This window comes from Perognathus longimembris, chromosome 6 (genome assembly GCF_023159225.1).
Source record: "Perognathus longimembris pacificus isolate PPM17 chromosome 6, ASM2315922v1, whole genome shotgun sequence".
Classification (NCBI taxonomy): Eukaryota; Metazoa; Chordata; class Mammalia; order Rodentia; family Heteromyidae; genus Perognathus; species Perognathus longimembris.
In genome coordinates, this window is record NC_063166.1 from 63,745,675 (window position 1) to 63,766,309 (window position 20,635).

Below are 20,635 nucleotides of genomic sequence, written 5' to 3' on the forward strand. Positions count from 1 at the left end.
GTGCCAGTATTTGCCTATCACAGATTCCTCATGACATAAGAGAAAAATCTTTATTTTTTTGTTAAATCCTTATTGTTTGAATTTTCCAATACATGATTTTTCTTTTGTAATATTGTTACAGGGGAAAAGCCCAAGCTAAGTGTAGTGGAACATGCCTGTAATTCCAGCACTGGTGAGGCTGAGGGAGACAGAAGGTGGATTCAACACCCATCTAGGCTACATAATGAGACCCTAACTCAAAAAAAACGAAAAAGGCATGAAATGTATTACACAGAAATGTATTCCATTCCTACTTATAGGGAACTAGTCAGTAAAATGATAAGATATATACATGATGGAATATTATATAGTTGTATAAAGGAGGTAGATTTGTTCACACTAATAAGAAGTGGCATCCCAGATGTTCAGTTAAATTTTAAAAAACAGATGAAGAAAATTAAACACCATGTCCTAACATTTATGTAAAGCTTGGGGGAGGGGGCTGGGGGGTTGTTTGTTATTGGTGGTAGTGCTTGAACTCAGGACCTAGGTGCTGTTTCTGATCTCCTTTGCCCAAGGCTAGCATTCTACCACGCTGGGCCACTGCTCCCTGTGTAAAGCTGTTTTATACATGCAGAATATCTCCAGGGGTGGGATAGGGTTGCCAGATTAGAGGTGTAAGGGAAACATTCTAGTCAGTTTATACCTGCTGTGTTATTCCAATGCTAATCCTATGCACCCTTTATCTCCCCAAAGATTTCTTGATTAGATTTGCGCACTGCTTTATGCGGCAGGCAGACAGACAGACAGACAGACAGACAGACAGATAAGGTTAGGACTGATCCCCTTTACTGAATGACCCCTACCCCACTCCTAATCACTCAGCCGTGTTACAGGAAACCAAATCAAACATCAGTGCACAGTCATGAGCCCTCCGATGAACATCTGACCATCCACTGGAGAGCAGCATGAGGAGGTCCCCCAATCACCCAACTCAGTATGTCAACATGTCCAAGTCACAGCCCTACTTCCCCCACCCCCGTGTCCCCCATCAATGTACCAGCCGTCAGCCAGCGGTGCCCACTCAGTGGCCCGGCCATCTGTGAAAGGAGGAATCACTCCAAGTCCTGCTTTCCTCTTTCTGTCTCAAACTTTCCCCCACCTCCCATCTGGTATCCTTCATCTCCCTAGAGAGCCCACATTAGCCAGAATCTTCCAGAAGCCCAGGCAGATGCTATACCTGCAGTAACTCCATTAAGGCCCCTGCCTTGCCCTTCTGTAGCTTGAGCTATGCTTGCCACCTCTGCTCACCGTCTTCCCCTCTGGGCTGGAGTAGCTGCCATGGGAAGAGGTGTTTCTCTGCCAAACCCCTACCCACAGCAAGGTCACACAGTGATCTCCCAAGCAAAAGATGTAACCATCATCTCAGCTCCAGGCCCTGTCCTCACCCAACGGTGTCCTCACCCGCCAACTTCTGGACTTGTGTCCTTCGCTTCAACCCCTGGCTTTTTTGTTTTGTTTTGTTTGTTTGTTTGTTTATCAGTCCTGGGGCTGGAGCTCAGGGCCTGGGCACTGTCCCTTAGCTAGTTTGCTCTAGGCTAGCCCTCTACTCCCGAGTCACAGCATCACATTCAGCTTTTTGGTGATCAATTGGTGATTCAAGTCTCACAGACTTTCCTCCCTGGACTGGCTTTGAACTTCAATCCTCAAATCTCAGCCTCCTGAGTAGCTAGGATTACAGATGGAAGCCATCAACACCCAGCCACAGCCTCTGTTTTATTCCAAATCTCAATCCTTCCCCCTGATGGTAGCCACATCCTCCAACTACTCTCTCTCTCTCTCCTTCCTTCTCTCCCTCCCTCCCTCCTTCTCTCTCTTCCTCAATCCAGTGTAGCCTCACAAACACTAACGTCAGGGAATACGGAAATATAATCTTGTCATTTCACTCACTAGAGAAAGAGATAAAAGGGAGGACAGAGAGAGGACAGAGAGGAAGGAAGAGAGAAGAGAGGGAAGGGAGAGAGGTGAGAGGCAGAGGATATGGGGGAAGAGAGTGGGAGAGGAGAAAGAGGGAGAGAGAGAAGAAAGAAGGAAGAGGAGAAGAAAAGGGAGAGAGAGGAAAGAGGAGAGAGAGAGAAATATTACAAAACTTCCCTGGGTGATCATCTGCCTTTGCAGCCTCTAGGCCTCTCTACGAGCCTCCCATTGCAGCCTCATACCTCTGAGTCTTGGCCTTGGCTTCAGCCATGTGAGGCCATGTATACTTTCTCCCATCGGAAGCCATTGCTTCCAATCTCTGTGCCTGTACACATGTGCTAGTCTACATGGATCATTCACTACTTCCCACCTCATGGTGTCACTTTTAGGTATATTGTTCAAATACAACTCAAGGAATCTCCCTCCGAGAAGCACCCGTGACTCCTCAGCCTGACAGGGGACCTCTGCCATGGGTGCCACCCTCTAAACTGTGAGTTCTTAGGAAAGGAATGTGTGTCATTTGACTTCTATCCCTGGAGCCTATAGAAAAGTGCCTTATAGATGGGGAACTCTCCTTAAACTCTCATTAACTCTCACATGTATTTGGGTTCCCCCCCCCCCCCGCACCTTTTCTTCTTTTTATTAGTAATTTATTAGAGAGAGAGTCTCATGGCCTGTCCCTCCCAGGCTGGCTTCAAACCACGATCCTCAGATCTCAGCCTCCTGAGTATTTAGGATTACAGGCATGAGCCACCAGCACCTGGCAAAGTGTATATCTTAATGAGAAGATCTTACCATATTGCCCAAGCTGGCCTTGAACTTGAGATCCTCCTGCCTCGGTCTCTGGGATTGCATGAAGTGTCTCCACTTTAGGTCTCAGTAAATGTTGAATGATGGAATGAGTGAATGAACAGGGCCCAGATAGGTTAAAATGAGAGATGTGAATTACATGCAGATACACAGCGGTTTGGTCAATTCACACTTTCCTTTCTTCCCTGCTCCTGCAACTCATTTCCCAAGGTCTTTCTGGCTCCTGGATGCAGCAAAGTCCCCCTGACAGGAAAGCTGCATGTGTTGTGGACACTTGGACTCAGCTGCCCATATACATCGTCCCTTCCAGAGGGTCTCTAGAGGGTCTTACAAATGACCCCATCTGCTCCCTCCACCACATGGCATCTGCCCCAGCCCTGCCTCTACCTCCAGGAAGCCAAAAGCCACTGTCTTCAGTAGCTTTCTTCCTGTGGGGTCCTGATGGCACAGCTGGGAGCTGGATCCTTGATCCTTACAGCCATCAAGAGCTCAGAGCATTCATGGTTAACTCCCACTGCTGCTTCTCTCTAAATCCGAACCGTGACCAAGGGAAAGAAAACAGGATTGCTGAGCACAAGAGCCTGGAAGCCATAGGAACAGGATGTCCTTTCCACTGCTCTCCAACTCCATTGGGGGCTTGGCCCCAAAGAGGCTTTAATTGGTCAAACTATGTGGTTTTCGTTGAAAGAAAATGCCATAAAATGAAATATGATTCACACTTGGCACAGCCGAGTGGGGGAGGGGTTTTTGTGAGGTCCCACAAAGGGCAAGTGGATCAAAGTGGGTTAAAGGTGGGAGGCAGAACTCCCATGGTCCTCAGGGGCAGAAGGACACATCCTGGGCACCCTGGAGCCCTGCATCAGGCTATAGTGGCCCGTGCCACTCTACCTCAGCTTCGCAGCTGGGTGTCCAGTGTTGATTTCATACCAGCCTCTTGCACCCTGAGGCTGAGGAAAGGAGGGAGGAGGCCCAGGAGCTGGGGTCATGGCACAGAAGGACAAGAGAGGCATCTGTGCCCAAGCAGAGGCACCCAGAGGCCTGTGAGGGTCGCACAGCCAAGAGCTACCCTTGCCTCATTACCTGTTTTCCTTCTCTTCATCTCCTCACCCCAAGTTAGAGACAAGAACAGTGGAGATGACAAAAAAAAAAAAGATGTCACACTGTCATAAACCCAGGTATGACCCACTCCCCTCTGGTTCATTCAAGAAGGTCAACTGGTCAACTCCCTGGTCAACTCCCACCTTGCTCACATGGACTCTCACCATCAGGGCTCACTTGATCTGCCTCCCCATCTAGATGACCCAGAGGAGGGAGGCAGCCAGTCCCTGGGCTTGGGAAAGAGAGTTAGGGTTATAGTGAGGATCCTCCATGTGGGGCCTGATGACAGAGGGAGGGTGGGAGGAGGAGGAGGGCCGGAAGGTGGGTGGTGGAAAGGTGGAGGAAGAGGAGCTCCAAAGAAGCAGAAAGGAGCTAAATGAGGTGGAGGCCATATGTTCTTGGTGGCAGTCATCTCTACATCCGCCTGGTTTTCTCCAACAGCCTAGCAATAGTGGGTGGGCGTAGAGGTAGGTGGCTGCATGGATTCAAGGCTAAACAATTTTTAGGATAATCTGGGTAGAGGGGCAAAGAGGCTAAGGATTTTTTAGGCCCCTAACAGGGACCATGACAGAAATATGTATTTCCAGTAATTAGGAAGATAAGTGGATGCTATTATCACAAAGAGACATTCTCACTATAATATTCTAAGAATATTATACTGTGACAACATAAATGTGAAATCCAGAGGAACGTGGCATAGCTTTGTTTTTGGTGAAAAGGGACATATCACTCAAGGTGGATAAAAAAAAAAAAAGGTAGAAAGAATGTCCTGGGAAGAACCTGATGTAAGAATGTGTGTTTGTAGGAGAATGAGACTCAGGAAGGAAGGGTGAACACAGGAGCACCTGAGGTAGACGGGTGGGTAGGAGGTGGGAGGGACAGGTCAGAGAGTCCCCAGGAAAGCCTTAACCTTGGACACAGTCCACTTGTCGTTGAGTGGATCGACATTCAGTGCAAACAGTTTACAAGAATTCATAATGATCATCTAGGCAATTATTCCTGGGAGAAATGATCGTTTGTTTGCTTGAGTAAGTATGATCCCCTCTCATTAGGTGGAAATATGCAAGCTTCTTACTGGAAGATAATGAAGGATTTCACATTTGGTACAAAGGAGGAAAGGTGGCAGAGAGGGAAAGAGGCAGTCAAGCATGGTGTTCTCTTGATCACAATCCATAAATGCAAACTAGCATTATATAGTGGAGGAAGAAATCTAGGGACAGAAGGAAGATGAGGAAAGTGGGAAGGAGGATAAAGAGAAGGAGGGAAGAACAGGAAGAGGAGAAAGAGGAGGAGGAAGAGGGAGGAAAAGCCAGACACTACAACCTAATCAATCCACCTTCCTTGTACTTCATAAAAACCCAAGATTCATGTGATGAGAGCAAGAAAGGCTTCCTGGAGGAGGCAGGATTTGACCAAAGAAAAGTAACAGGAAGTATGCATCTTGGGTCTATAGCTTGGGTCAAGCTGAGAAAACAGCTGTTCCTAGGGGGTGCCTGTAAAAACAGTATGCTTTACCTGAGGAACTGTTCTCTGATAGCAGTTTCTTCTATCCAGGACCAAAGGGAGGGAGAGGAGCAAGGGCAGGGATGTCTCCTGAGGATGGAAGCAGATAGAAATGGTGGACCAAGAATCTTTGGTGAACTAATGTGCTTGGGACCAACAGGAGCTGTAAGGTTGGCACCACCACGAAGGAACACTGAAGACCAAGTATGTCCACTTCACAGCCATGCCTGGCACTGCCCCCAGGAGAAGAGGAGGCAGGCCTGTTAACATATGGTTCCTGGAAAGTCCTAGGGCTGGCTCACATCTCATCAGGGTCTTAGTCTCAGGCTGAAGCCCAATGGCCTGGTGTTGGTTTTTCCTCTTTGGAACCCTGTTCTCTGAACCTCAATGGAGACCCATTTAGCCAAGCCAATGGGAATGGTCTAACCCTTCTCTCTCCTCCTCCTCTTTCACTTCCTTCTCTTCTTTCTCCTCTTCCTTTTCCTTCTCTGACTATTCTCTCTTCTTCCTCTCCTCCTTCTCTTCCTCCTCTCCCCTTTCTCTCCTCCCTCCTTTTCCCTGTCTCTCTCCATCCATTCTCTCTGTCTCTGTCTGTCTCTGTCTCTCTCTTTCTATGTCTCTCTCTCTTCTCTTCCCTCAGTGTAGAAAGAATTCCCCATGAGAAGTCCAGATCTGATCAAGGCAAGCAAACCTCCATCTCTGGGCCTCCACGGTTCTCCACCAGGACACAAGAGCCATGATGCCAGTCTTGTCTTTACTGGGGCATGTTGGGATGAAACAAGGTAAACTTACGGGAAAGCTTTTTTGGAAACTTTCAAATGTTGTGAAGGTTTATTTTGATTATTATTCATGTCTGATTTCGCCGCCTCTGTGGAGCCCCAGCTCGAGTTAGTGCCTACACGATGCCAAAACAACCAGTCAAATCCATCAAAAAGTCACTCAATTGAATGGGAAAAAATGCAGGCAGCTCTGTTGTACATTATCAAAAAAAAAAAAAAAAAAGGCCATGGGCAGATGACTGGTGTTTGTGAGAATAGGCAGTAGGTTGTTCTAGGCACTGATTTTGAAGTTTTTCTCTGGCTTTCACCTCCCATGAACCAGAATTTAAAAAAAAAAAAAAAAAAAAAAGGACAATGAAAAGTCAAGGCCTTCAATTGCTTCCCAGGCATGGCCTCAGAATGTCAGGCTTGGGGACGAGATGGAAAGACAGAAGTCCTTGCAGGGGAAGGCACATGACTCTCTTGCCCCCTCAGGCTCAGGCCAGCCACTTGTCTTCTTTTGCTAAGTTCACCTTCTCTGGCTCAGTTGCAACCTTAGAAGGAATGCACATGGGCTGGAGGGAAAGAAAGAACTACCTGGACAGACTGCCAAACCAGCAAACACAGCAAGAGTCCTGTCTTTGACCACTAATACTAGAATCCAGAAGATGGGGACTGAAGCAGGAAGGGTTGACATCTGGGGAGAGGGAAGATGCTGAGATAAGAGGATGTTTTTAAAACATAAATGTCCCCAGAGGCTTGCTTCCGAGTGACAGGAGAGAACCTCAAGCCAGTTTGTCTTGATCCATGTGGGCAGCTCTGCTAAGCATTTTGCTGGAGGAAGAGATAGAATCTAATTTTTAAGAAGAAACTTGGCATCCATCCATGAGTGTTATTTATGCAGGCCTCCCTAACACACCATTCTCATCAGGGGATTTCTGGATCTAAAATGAAATGTCTGGATGCAAGTGGGAATATATATGAGTGAGAAGCCACATTGCATGTTGACTTTGATTCTATCAGCTAACAAGTTCATCCCCAGCATCTGTCCATTCCTAATCCTCTGCTGGAAGCAGAAAGGAGGTTGGGGGAACGAGACAAGAAGAGCTTGTCAAGAAGGATAAGACCAACAAGCGCTGGAAGGGCCAAACAAGGCCATGCTGTGAGTCAAAGGCCTTCAGAGTTGAGTGCAGGCTAGCGCCATCCCCGTGGATGAGGTAGATCTTGAGATAGCATTTACAAAAAAAGGCTTGGATAAACACCAAAGCATCTCTATCCAAATATGTATTTTAATGATGGTTAATGTAGTGCTTGTAATGGGCGTCGAGGGATGATTAATGTAGAAGAAATGGTCAGTGCTTCCCTTGTAACTCACCCCTTTCTAGCCCCAGAACCAATTCATGCCATGCTTTCAAGTGCTTGCACCTGTCACTCAAGCATTCTTGATGTCTATCACATTCTCCCAGAACTCCTGCCATGGGGCTCCCTCTCAGGGTGCTGTAGGCCCTCTGTGTAGGAGTAGAGGGTAGATTAGAACATAGGGGATAAATTAGAAGAACTACTGATTTACTCCAGCAGCAATGCAAACTGATGATCTACAGGAATGGCTGTATAGATAGCCTCGTGGCTATCTATCACCCCATAGGTGAAATAACTACGTCCTACATTAAGTCCCTGAACACTCCTTGGGATTAAGCTGCAGTTGACTTGGAAGTAGCTGACATGAAAACACACCTTGGCTACCTAGCTCCCCATCCCTGTCTCACTTCTCCACACTCACCCAAGACTTCCTGGAGTCCTAGCCCAAATAAATGACTTGTGTTTGAACCTTTACCTCAAGGTCAGTTTAGATAATACAAACAATTTTACTATCCCTTTGTGTTTAATTTACCACTTTTTCCCATCAATTTCATTCTCCATGTTCACAGGCACACACACACACACATACACACACACACACACACACATATTTATGGATTTGTTTCTTTATATGTATTTAGTGACAAATCCCTAAATTGTTGGAGATGGTAATAGTGCTGAGAAATAAGCTCCTTCTCAACCTCTTCAAGCCTAAGGAGGCCCAAGAATCACAGAAACATATATAAATTACAGATAACTCAATTTATCAGTTTCTGAGTTCTTTGTCCCAGCAATTAGAACTAACACTAGTTCTCCTTGAAACAGCAGACCTGATTGTGACACCTTCTCCTCTCTTCTTCTTTAACTAACCATTCCCCCAAGGCTGGAACCTGGAAAATAATCTCAGATTATCACCACCTATTTTAAAGTTAGTTCATTTTGATAAGAGCCACGAAAAATCCATATGCACATTTACCCTCCAATGTAGCAACCTCACATCTAGAAATCCTTCCCAGTACTTTACTAGCAAAAATACAATAAGAAGCCAGATATGGGAATCCCAGCACTGCAGAGGCTAAGGCAGGAGGAACATAAGTTTTAGGCCATCTTAAACTACAGAGCAAGACCCAATTCCAAACACACACACACACACACACACACACACACACACACAACACACACACACAAAGCTAGTCATGGCAGCACTATTTGCTATTTGTAACAGGGAAAGCAGACTAGAAACAGCTGAAATACTCATAGAGAATTATGAAACTAGTTACTAATGACAGTTGCTTACCATGCTGCTGTAAATATACATATTTATATATATGCATATATATACCATTTAAAATATATTTTCCAAAGTATTTTATGTTTTTAAAAGCAAGGCATAAGACAGTGTATATGACAAACTACACACAGCAAAGGAAAATAAGTTTTAAAAGGAATGTTTTTAATGGTTAACAATAATAGAAAGAGAATGTGGGAGATGAAATGGAAATTTGGACTCATGTAAGTGTTCTATGTAATTAGGGACAACAAGAGAGATCTCTATATACAAGTTAAAAATATATTTTCCAGGGCTGGGAATATGGCCTAGTGGCAAGAGTGCTTGCCTCGTATACATGAGGCCCTGGGTTCGATTCCTCAGCACCACATATACAGAAAATGGCCAGAAGTGGCGCTGTGGCTCAAGTGGCAGAGTGCTAGCCTTGAGCAAAAAAGAAGCCAGGGACAGTGCTCAGGCCCTGAGTTCATGGCCTAGGACTGACCAAAAAAATATATATATATAATATATATATTTACATATATGTATATATTTATTTATATATATATTTATATAATATATATGTATTCCAAACCATTTTATGTTTAAAAAGCAAGATGTAAGATGATGTACATAGAAAACTACACACCGTAAAGGAAGATAAGTCAAAAAAATTTTATGGGGCTGGGGATATAGCCTAGTGGCAAGAGTGCCTGCCTCGGTATACCCGAGGCCCTAGGTTCGATTCCCCAGCACCACATATACAGAAAACGGCCAGAAGCGGCGCTGTGGCTCAAGTGGCAGAGTGCTAGCCTTGAGTGGGAAGAAGCCAGGGACAGTGCTCAGGCCCTGAGTCCAAGGCCCAGGACTGGCCAAAAAAAGAAAAAAAAGAAAAAAATTTTATGGTTAACAATAAGAGAAAAGAGAGAATACAGGGGATGAAATGGAATTATGGAATTGTGTAAGTATTCTGTGTAATTTGAGGGTGGATGGTGCTAGATATTAAACCCAGAGCCTCTGTGCCCTACCACTTAAGCTACATATACACTCAGTCTTTCTGTGTAATTTAAAAAAAAATAAATTAATCCCAAAAGAAAATAAGCACTGTTAAAAAAAAAATCAGCTGAAATACATGACCCTCCTGCATGTCGAATTGGTGGAATAAGCACATAGAAATGGTTGTTTGGAATGACTTGGAAACACATCTGATGAGTTAGATCCTAAGGACCAAGAAATTTTAAACTGTACACAGTAGTCTTATTGTTGGCAAAAAATAGTTTTGGTTTCCTATTGCTTCCATGACAAATTACTAACAACACAAATTTACCATCTTACCGTCCTGGGGGTCAGATGTTTGAAATGGGCCCCAGCGGGTGGAAATCAAGGTGTAGACACAGTTTTGACACTCTGTGAGAGAATCTGGTCCCACGTCTGGCACCGCCCACATCCCTTAGCATGTTTTCCCTTTCATCTTTGAAGCCAGCAATGGTTAGGGCAGCTTTCCTACTGCCACCATCTCCCTGGTTCTGACTCTTCAGCCTTTGGCTCTCTTTGTGAGTTTCTGGGATTATATTGGGTCTGTTTGAAGTATCCAGGGCATTCTCCTTGTCCTATGTCAGCTAATTAGCAAACTTTATTCTATCTGCAATCTTAATTTCCCCTTGCCATTTTTTTGTTTCCAATATTGAAGATGGAACCCAGGCCCTGGGGCATGATAGGCAAGTGCTCCATCACTTGAGCAATGCCCTAACTCTTTCATGTGTTTTTTGTTTGTTTGTTTTTTATATTTGGGTTTTGAGATCATGTCTCACTAACTTTGCTAAAGCTAACCTCAAACTTGTGATCTTTCTGCCTCTGCCTCCCATTTCTCTGACATTTAACTAATCATAGTCATGGAGTAGGTCTCAGAAGGTATCTTGTTCCTAGCCTCTTTTCTCCCTTTCCTCTCCGACTTCTCCTTCTCCCTTTCCCTCTCCTTCTCTCTCATTCTCCTTGTCCTTTCCTCTCCTTCTCTCTCACTTTTTCTCTCCTTTTTGTCCAAAATATAATGAAGAAACTCCTTCCTACCACACATTTCTGCCACCATGATGGCTCTGAAGCCAAGAATCCATGGATTGAACCCCCAGAAACCAAGAGCTGAGATAAATGCTTCCTCCTTTTTTTTTTTTTTTTTTTTTTTTTTTTTTTGGCCAGTCCTGGGGCTTGGACTCAGGGCCTGAGCACTGTCCCTGGCTTCTTTTTGCTCAAAGCTAGCACTCTGCCACTTGAGCCATAGTGCCACTTCTGGCCATTTTCTGTATATGTGGTGCTGGGGAATTGAACCCAGGGCCTCATGTATATGAGGCAAGCACTCTTGCCACTAGGCCATATCCCCAGCCCCATGCTTCCGCCTTTAAGTTCTTTCCATCGGCTATTTATTTGGCTACAGAAAAAATAAAAGAAATAATACAGGTGTTAACTTCTATGTAGTATGTTGTTACCACAACAAAAAGCAAAAAAAGGTTGGAGCATCTACTGTGCTTTTTCTGTATATTTTAGAATGATAAAAAAAAAATTGAACCAGGCACCAGTGGCTCACCCTATAATCCTAGCTACTCGGGAGGCTGAGATCTGAGGATTATGGTTCAAAGCCAGAATAGGCAGGAAAGTCCATGAGACTCTTATCTCCAATTAACCATCAGAAAACCAGAAGTGGAGCTGTGGCTCAAAGTGATACAGCCCTAGCCTGGAGGAAAAAAAAATTCAGGGACAGAGCCCAGGATCTGATTTGAAGCCCCACAACCAAAAAAGAAAAAAAATAATAATGTGGGAAATGTTTCTTCATAGACCAATCACAGCTAGTAAATACACAGAAAGCAACAGATTTAGAAAATTACAATTTGATACCCCCAATATATAAATATTTGTAATAAAATGCCACTCTAACCATTAAGTAAAAATTATGAAACTTTGTAATATGTTGACCAGTCTGACAACTCCTGAATGTATTCTAGTATACAAAAAATTAGGACAAGCAGATGTCACAAAAGTTCTTAGGTGAACATAGGAAATACAGAGCCAAACTTATGAAATGAACTTGCTGAAGAAAAACAGAGGAAGACATGGGGGAAAAATGAGTCAAGAAATTAACAAGTCTTGTATAAGCAGATCAAATGACATCCTGGGACTAAGGGTGCAGCTCATTAGTAGAGCACCTGTCTAGCATTCACAGGGCCTTGATTTTCAATTCTCCACACCACAAACATCAAGTAACATCCTGATGAATGATGACAACAACAACAAAAAAATGTAGAAGACAGATCTCTGAAAATTTCTGCATAAAAGTAATGAGGAAAGTGCCAGGCGCAAGTGGTTCATGTTTGTAATCCTAGTGATTCATCATGCCTTCTCAACATCTTCACTTTATGTAGCAGAGGATCAAGCTTATTATGACCCAAACGTAACTCTCTTTTTTTTTTTTTTTTGCCAGTCCTGGGCCTTGGACTCAGGGCCTGAGCCCTGTCCCTGGCTTCTTCCAGCTCAAGGCTAGCACTCTGCTACCTGAGCCACAGCGCCCCTTCTGGCCGTTTTCCATATATGTGGTGCTGGGGAATCGAACCGAGAGCTTCATGCGTAGGAGGCAAGCACTCTTGCCACTAGGCCATATTCCCAGCCCTCAAACATAACTCTTAATTCCTTCCTAAAGTCCTTTGTTCTCCCTGCCATTCTTCTCCATGTCATTAAACAGCAGTCTCCACCATGCAGCCGTTTGGACCTAAGAGCAGAAATCCAGGATTAATCTTTGACTTCTTTCTTCCCCTCAACCTCTTTCCACATCCAACCCATAAGGAGCCTTATCAGATCATCTCCAAAAGACATCTCAAATCTGTCTACTTCTCTCCCTAACCAAGCCCTATCAGGTCCTGCCTGAATACACAAAAGCTCTACCTGCTCTTCAGTGGCTTCCCATCCCAGAATAAAGCCCAGGCTGTTGACCATGACCCACAACCCCTGCAGGGCTTGGCCCCAGTCCACTTCTGGAGTGCCTACATGAGCTCCTGTCTCACAGCCTGTGTCTCTACTCTTGGCTCTCGTCACTCCTCTCTCAGTACAAACATCACCCCAACCTCCAGATATTTCCTCTACACTTGATTCAGAACTTGCCCTCCATAATACACAACCTTGTTGAGTTTTCAACTCCTAGTTAAATCCATCTTGATATCTCTGCCTGAATGCAAGAACTCCTCTGCTTCATTTACCATATCCCCCTGTACTGAGAAGATAGATGAGTAGTAATGGTGATGGGGATTATGAATGGCAGTTAGTCTTGCAGTCAAACGTTCAATGAGAAGGAAATACAGTAAACACCACAATAAAAGAAACAAAGCCCCTAACTTTCTCCTTACACATCCACCAACCTGGGAGACATGACGTCAGGGCATCTGGATTTTTAATACAATGGCAGGGGGCAATTTGCTTTGTCAAAGGAGTTGATGCTCCAAGCACCTTCCTGAGCAGGTGGCAGGATAGATGCTTTCATCACACAGCAGGGAGAGACTGCAGGCTGTAATTTCACACTGGGCCCCTGTTGTAGAAGCCATGTCACTTCTTCTCAACCTTAAAGTATACGAAAAGTACTCCCACAAGGGACCAGGTGTGGCTGAGGGAGGACCCTTAGTGACAAAGGAGATGTCGGGAAAGTAGGAAGACTGTGTGACCTTAAATCAGAACTGGTCACAGATGGGGCTCATTAGGTCAATATCACTAATCAGCTGTATGTTGGCAACCCAGAAAGAGATTTCTGGTCAGCCACCTTCTCTGCACTGATCATTCACTTGCCCATGACCTAGCCCTTCACCAAGCATAACCCACATCTCATACTCCCAAAAGCCTTACCCTCACCATGTCCTGAGCTTGACCTTTCTGGCATCAGATGAGTCACTATTCCCAGCACACACAGTCTTAGCCTTGAATGTATATCTTATTTCCTCTCCCAGATTATGAATTTTCTGGGGCAAGATCCCAATATCTCCTCAGAGACATTATAAAAATGGACAATGACCAGATTATATGTGACCATGGAAATCTGGCTAATGGTCTGTAGTGAACAGCTCAGAAAGTTAAATCCTTAAGTAATCAGCCCCAAATGGTCAAGAATTGGTCAGTGATTTCCAGCTATCCTGTTGGTGCTTTTTTTTTTAACCAACTTCCAATTCATATCCAACAAGAGAAGCCCCAATACACTCTCTACATCAGTCACTTGGGGTGCTGCTCTTCTAGTTAGCCTACCTCCAGGATCTGCCTGCTAACCAACATCAACCTCACTACCTCCCTGCAGCCCCAACACACTTGAAGCCTTCCTGATTTAATTTTAGTATAGACTGCCTTGCAATTCAAAGGCAACCAATAATTTTCCCAATTGCCAGCCAATGTCAATAAGGCCTGAAGACTTCTCTCTCCTTGTACCACTCAGCTCTTGCTATATAATAGGTACCATGAAATTGCAAGAGCCTGACATTATATACAAGTTCATTTTTTTTTTTTTTGGCCAGTCCTGGGCCTTGGACTCAGGGCCTGAGCACTGTCCCTGGCTTCCTTTTGCTCAAGGCTAGCACTCTGCCACTTGAGCCACAGCGCCGCTTCTGGCCGTTTTCTGTATATGTGGTGCTGGGGAATCGAACCTAGGGCCTCGTGTATCCGAGGCAGGCACTCTTGCCACTAGGCTATATCCCCAGCCCTACAAGTTCATTTTTCACTCACATGTCTGCTGGTGGGTTGGGGTAGCTTCTCTCCATCGATCTCATTCTGAATTCTAGGACAAAGATGGTAGCCTGGGATGTGATGTTCTCATGGTGGTGACAGGAGCACAAGCGCACAAACCTAACCACACAGCACTTTGAAGCTCTACTTTCATCACTGAAGCTCTACTTTCATCACTTTGCAAGCATCCCATTAGCCAAATCCAGTTTTATGGCCGAGCCCAATGTCAAGGGGCTGAGCTTATTCTTCCCACGTTGAGAGCATCAAAAGAATGTGGATGTATAAAACTACTACAGAAGAATGAAATTTGGTGGTCAATAATTCAATCTTCATACACTATAGAAAGATCTTTGCCCCCATCACGACTGCTTAGGGAAATATATAGACATAATATGCTACCACATCCTCTTTGAGGCAAAAAATGGAGCTTTCTAGAATCCAGCTTCTCCTGAATCCCAGGCCCCTGATGAGGTCTGAAGGGGCCTATTAACTGAGCTCCAGGGTTCATATGACTTCTCCACCCCAACGGCTTCCTAGAAATGTCTCGTGGCTTATGGAGCTGAGAAGTTCCATCATATGGGCAAGCCATTTCCATATCAGGAGCAGGGAGTAAGCCACTCGACTCCAGTTCCCTGTGGTGCCTTAGGAAAATTTCTACTAGGAGAACACTGTCAACTTCGGCCCTGGAAAGTCCAGGCTCCTTGGGTTATATTCAAGCCCTTCCCAGTCACCTTGTAGAAAGGCTGGTACCCTGCATCAGAGAAATACACTGTAACTCTCATTGACACACAGAGGTACACAGTCCTTCAAACCTCCATTTGCTGATTCACACTTTCACTCATTGGACTCATTGGACATTCACAGAGCAATAAGAGACCAGCACTGCACTGACTACTGACTGTGATCAACATGGCACAATTACCAAAAATCACAAATCTGCTGTCTCCAATAGGATGGGTAAACAAATCACAAGGTATTATTCTACTGATGAATAAATCAAAGATAGTGGAGACCCAAAGAAGGAAAGAAGTGGGATTTTTTTTGTCCCTGCATCATAGGGGACTTGATTATTATCACCATTTAACAATTGTGGAAATGGGAGATCAAAGATATTAAGTGAGGAATCCACAGAGAACAAGAGAAAGAAGAATTGTGAGAGCCAAAGGGATAACACATGGAGAACACCGAAGGAGGGAAAACCAGCCTCATTTCCTATTTTATTCCCCCCTGAGATCATTGGGATTTTTTTTGTTTCCCTCATCCTCTGTATCTCTAGGGAATGATTATCAAGGAAAGTCCTTCTTCCTTCACTGTCTTCTCCAGAGATTGAATCTTGGCTAGGGGGAGAAAGGAAATGGAAAATGGCTTTAAGCCATCTTCCTCAACTAAAAGGTTGACATCCCAGCAGGAGCTATCTCAGCCTCCCTAATTGGGATTGGAGTTGTGCAACCCAGTCTGGCTTCTTAAATGAATAGCCTATTCTGTTCTATTAGGAAATCTTCATTAGCATTTGCTGCTCCATTTTTGGAGAACTGGTCAGGTTAGCAAAGTGTACCCATGGAACTTTCTTTTCTTTACTATAAAATCTTCCTCACTTCTCCCAACTCACCACACAGTGAGCAGACAGATCTAAAAGGAGATAGCCACCTTGTATGTCACTTCTATTAGAAGTGATGAGGGATCTGGAATGTAATCAGAAATATATTGATTTGAAATTAGCACACTCTGATCATAACAGTGGAATTCCCAGCACTAATAGAAGGTAAGATGTTCCCATTGGCATAAAGTGGATCCCATAGAGATTTCTTCTTCATGAAGATTTAAGAAAACACTAGCCAAGTCCCCTCCAAGGCCCTCTTTTTTTTTGCCAGTCTTGAGGCTTGAACTCAGGGCCTGAGCACTGTCCCTGGCTTCTTTTTGCTCAAGGCTAGCACTCTGCCACTTGAGCCACAGTGCCACTTCTGGACTTTTCTATATATGTGGTGCTGGGGAATTGAACCCAGGACTTCATGTATATGAGGCAAGCACTCTTGCCACTAGGCCATATTCCCAGCCCCCAAGGCCCTCTTTAGTTGTACTGCATTTCCAGAGTTGAATGATCTGGACTTGTCACTGTCCCCAACACATTCCCAAAGAGCATTCCCAATTTTAAGTCTTTTGTCTCAAATCAGGGCTGGAAATGTACATAGTGGATCCATGATAGAAGAAATAGCCACATGAAGAGTCATAAAAGTATCCATTTGGCCTGGGTGTGTTGGCTTGAGATTCAGAATAATCTAACCACTCCCATGATGTCTCTCTCAGGCTTTGCCTAGGAACATGCCCCTAAATCATGTTTTCCTGGAACTGGACTCTTGCTGTCCTAGCATAGACAGACTAGACTGCCACCAAACCCAGGCACTTGATTAAAACACATTTCCCTCTTGCATCTACATGGGGACATGGGATGTGGGCTGAGATAGCTGCTTGGCGCTTAAAATATTCATGTAGTCCTCACTCTCCTTTTGTTCTTCAGGCACTGATATGCATAATTCATAAGAGGGTCTCAGGGTTCTAGAGGATTCTAAGATTGTAGAAAGTACTGAATCCATACATTAAAAGAAAGTGGATCTCTGAAGAGATCAGCTAGCAGAGCTGGTTCAGTCACATCAGACTTTGATTTAATGAGAGATTTTTATTGGGCTAATACCTCTGAACTTCAGGGGTTGTTAATTACATGTTTTAATATATCCCAACTAAGCCCTGTTCTCAGCATTCTCCACTCCAATGAGTCTTCCAATGTTGTCGATGTTCTGCTTCCCATTTGATTTCCTCTGTTGAAGAAAATAAAAAGAAATAAAAGAATACGTCTGCAAAGCAATGCAAGCTTCCCCCCTCCGAGAGTCCCCAGAGTAGTGGGCTGCCAGATTTTTGAGTGGGAATATCATTCTACTGCCAGCCTCTACCATTCCTACTCATAAGAGATATAGCCACTAATTTCCAACTCCATTAAGTTTAGGCAGATATTAGCATAAGCAATCAAGTCACAACTGGCCTCATGTTCCTTTTAGTCTCTATTGACATGGGGATGGAGCTGGAGGCTTGGTACGGGGGGACTGCTCAGCATCTTCTTCCTAAAGAAATAATATTCTTTCTCCACATGCTCCACAGCTTATGAATACTGAGAGACAACCAACTCTGAGCACTAACCTCTGCACTCCTGAAAGGGGGGGGTGGTGGGGGGAAGGTGGCATTGAACCCTTACCCAATACCCTTGTTGACCAGAGTATGCATGTGGGGAAGAATGACACAATAAAGGGACCAGGAATGCTCAGATCATGAGTCAGTCAAGGTTAAGGTCAGGGCATAGCCAGGGTTAGAGTCAGGCCACAGCAAAGCCAGGGCTAGAGATCCATTTGCCGAGTAGCATGTCCATGTTCTTTACAGGGACTGATCCCATGGCATTGACAGCTTTCCAAGTATTTCTAATGACATGCACAAACAGCACACTTTCAGTTCAGTGCTCCCTGCTGCTATTCTGGGGTGAAGAGGTCCTGGAAGAGTTCCTCAAGGACTAGATTTTTCTTTCAAGATTTCATGGAAAGGAATCTCTGGAACCCAGATGTCAATCCCAGAGAAAACGTCAGTACATCACAACAAGGCAAATACTTCTTAGTGCCATTTTCTGCCATTTGTATGTGAGTCCTCCCAAATGGCAAGGACTTGCTTTGTTCAATATCATCTTCCCAGTTCCCAGAACAGTTCCTGGCAAACCACTAGTGCTGTATTACTTCCTCCCTATGAGTGAGTAATACAGATTTTCCAGGATGGCTCATATTTTACTGGGGCCTTGACCTTGCTTGACCAGTGAGCTATATCCCATTAATGGTATATGTCTGTCACAATGACTTTCTCCATCAACCATGTCCTCCCGCTCAGCATCGGGACTCTGCCAGGGCAAAGCACTCTGTACCATCTTCACCAGAGTTTGGCATAGAACACCTCAGACCCCTCACTACTTCTTATAAGGTTCCTTCAAGTCTGCTCTTTAGCAACCAGAGTCCAAGTGTTTTAGTCAAGATGTTAATGTTTCAGTTGTAAATAAACCTTTCCTTTCTCTTTACTGTCAACCTCAAAGTGTCTCATAAGGGAGAAAAAATTAAAATGCAGGCATGTAGTCCTCCATCTTAAACTGAGAGCCACGCCATGGTGTCACAAGAACCCAAGAGCCAGAAGGGTCCTCAAAGGTCCTAGTCCAGCAGTTTGGATCTCAAACTGCCAGAAGAGGGCCACAAAGACCAAAAGGAGTTTGAGAGGATCAGACTTTGAGTTTTTCCTTGAATCCAGCCAGAGTTTCTCCACAAATATGTTTGTTCCTATCAGTTCCTGTGAAGACTTCAAGCAAGAGTCCCCATGCTTCAATCTCTGTTTAGGCCCAATACCATTGGACAACTGGGCCCAGAGACTTGCATACAGTGAGGAACTGCGGAGTATAAACACTTGTATTTGCTTCCCAAATAAGAGTTCCTACCAAGAATACTGACCTTATATTTGCCCTGTTTAAAGGGCACTTTGCCTGCCAAAGATTTTGCAATAATAGGGAGAGTGGATAATGGTTGTTGGAATGGGGGAGGGGAGAATTTCCCATCCCATCACAATTGAGGCCACCACTGGTCTTACCCACTCTTTAGCCTCTATCTATGACACATATTTCAGCCAAAGGAATGAATAAACCATAGTGTAAGTCTTCTTCCTCTGGAGACACTAATGGATCATACAGGTAGCAGTTTTAGAAAGCCCTCCAACATTTCTGCTAAGAAAGATGATCATACCTTCAAGGCCATGTCAAGTAAGGACTGATGAAGAATGGAAGACAAATCTTGATGAAAAGTGAATTTAAAAAAGAAAATTGTTTGTGGTACTGGGAACCAGACGCAGGGCCTTGCACATGTTAGGTGAGCACTCTGCCACTGAGCTACATTCTCTTGTTCCTAAGTGCATTTTTACTTTCCCTAAAATCCACTTCCTCTTAGAAGCTTTTGGTGATGGTTAGAGGGACAGATGGGTGGGGGACAGATGGAAATGCCTTGGGCATGTGCCTGAGAGTCTGAGTTCCTAGACCCTGTGAATCAGAGAGGAAAAGTTCTTGCCATTTGGAGAGAGCGTGTCCTTCCAAACAGTATCTGGTCACGTGTGAGAATCTAGCACGCCACCTCTTGAGAGCATCATTTCAGGTGCTAAAGCCTCTGACTCATCCTCATTCATTCATAGCCCAAATAAATCCCATGGTCACAAGCAGTCCAGTCTCAGAGCAGCATTGGTTTAAGGAAACAACCACCTCATGATGCTTTCTGGAGTCACCTTCCAAACTAAATACCAACTACCACCACCCTAATAACAAAGAAATAGAAGAATCTATCCCTACAGGGACAAATATGCTAAGGGACTTAAAGAACCAATGAGCTGGGCTGGGAATATGGCCCAGTGGTAGAGTGCTTGCCTCACATACACAAAGCCCTGGGTTCAATTCCGCAGCACCACATATATAGAAAAAAGTCAGAGGTGGCACTGTGGCTCAAGTGGTAGAGTGCTAGCCTTGAGCAAAAAGAAGCCAGGGACAGTGCTCAGGCCATGAGTCCAAGGCCCAGGACTGGCAAAAAATGAAGAACCAGTGAGAAAAAAAATGGTTTTGGCCAATCCACCAGCTTTAACTCTGAGCTTAGGTGCTGTTGCTGAGCTTCCTTTGCTCAAGGCTAGCACTCTGCCACTGGAGCCACAGTGCCACTTCCAGCCTTTATTGTTAATTTGTTGGAGATAAGAGTCTCATGGACCTTCTTGCCCCGGCTAGGTTCAAACCATGATCCTCAGATCTCAGCCCTAGTATCAGATCTCAGTAGCTAGTATTACAGGCATGAGCCACCAGAGCCTGGCTCAAAGAAATAATATCAAAAGAGCCAAATGATCATATTTAGAAAGATTCACCTGACAGACTTTGGAGGGAGAATTACTGGAGTACAAATAAAAACTGGAGTGAGGAATGACCCCGACCTGACCTCAGGTACAGATTACGGACAGAAGGCAGGTAGACAAATGCAATCAATACACTTTGGAAACTGACTAGGTTTGGGGTAGAGTGTAAGTCAAAGGAAGAATTTGGACTTCTAGC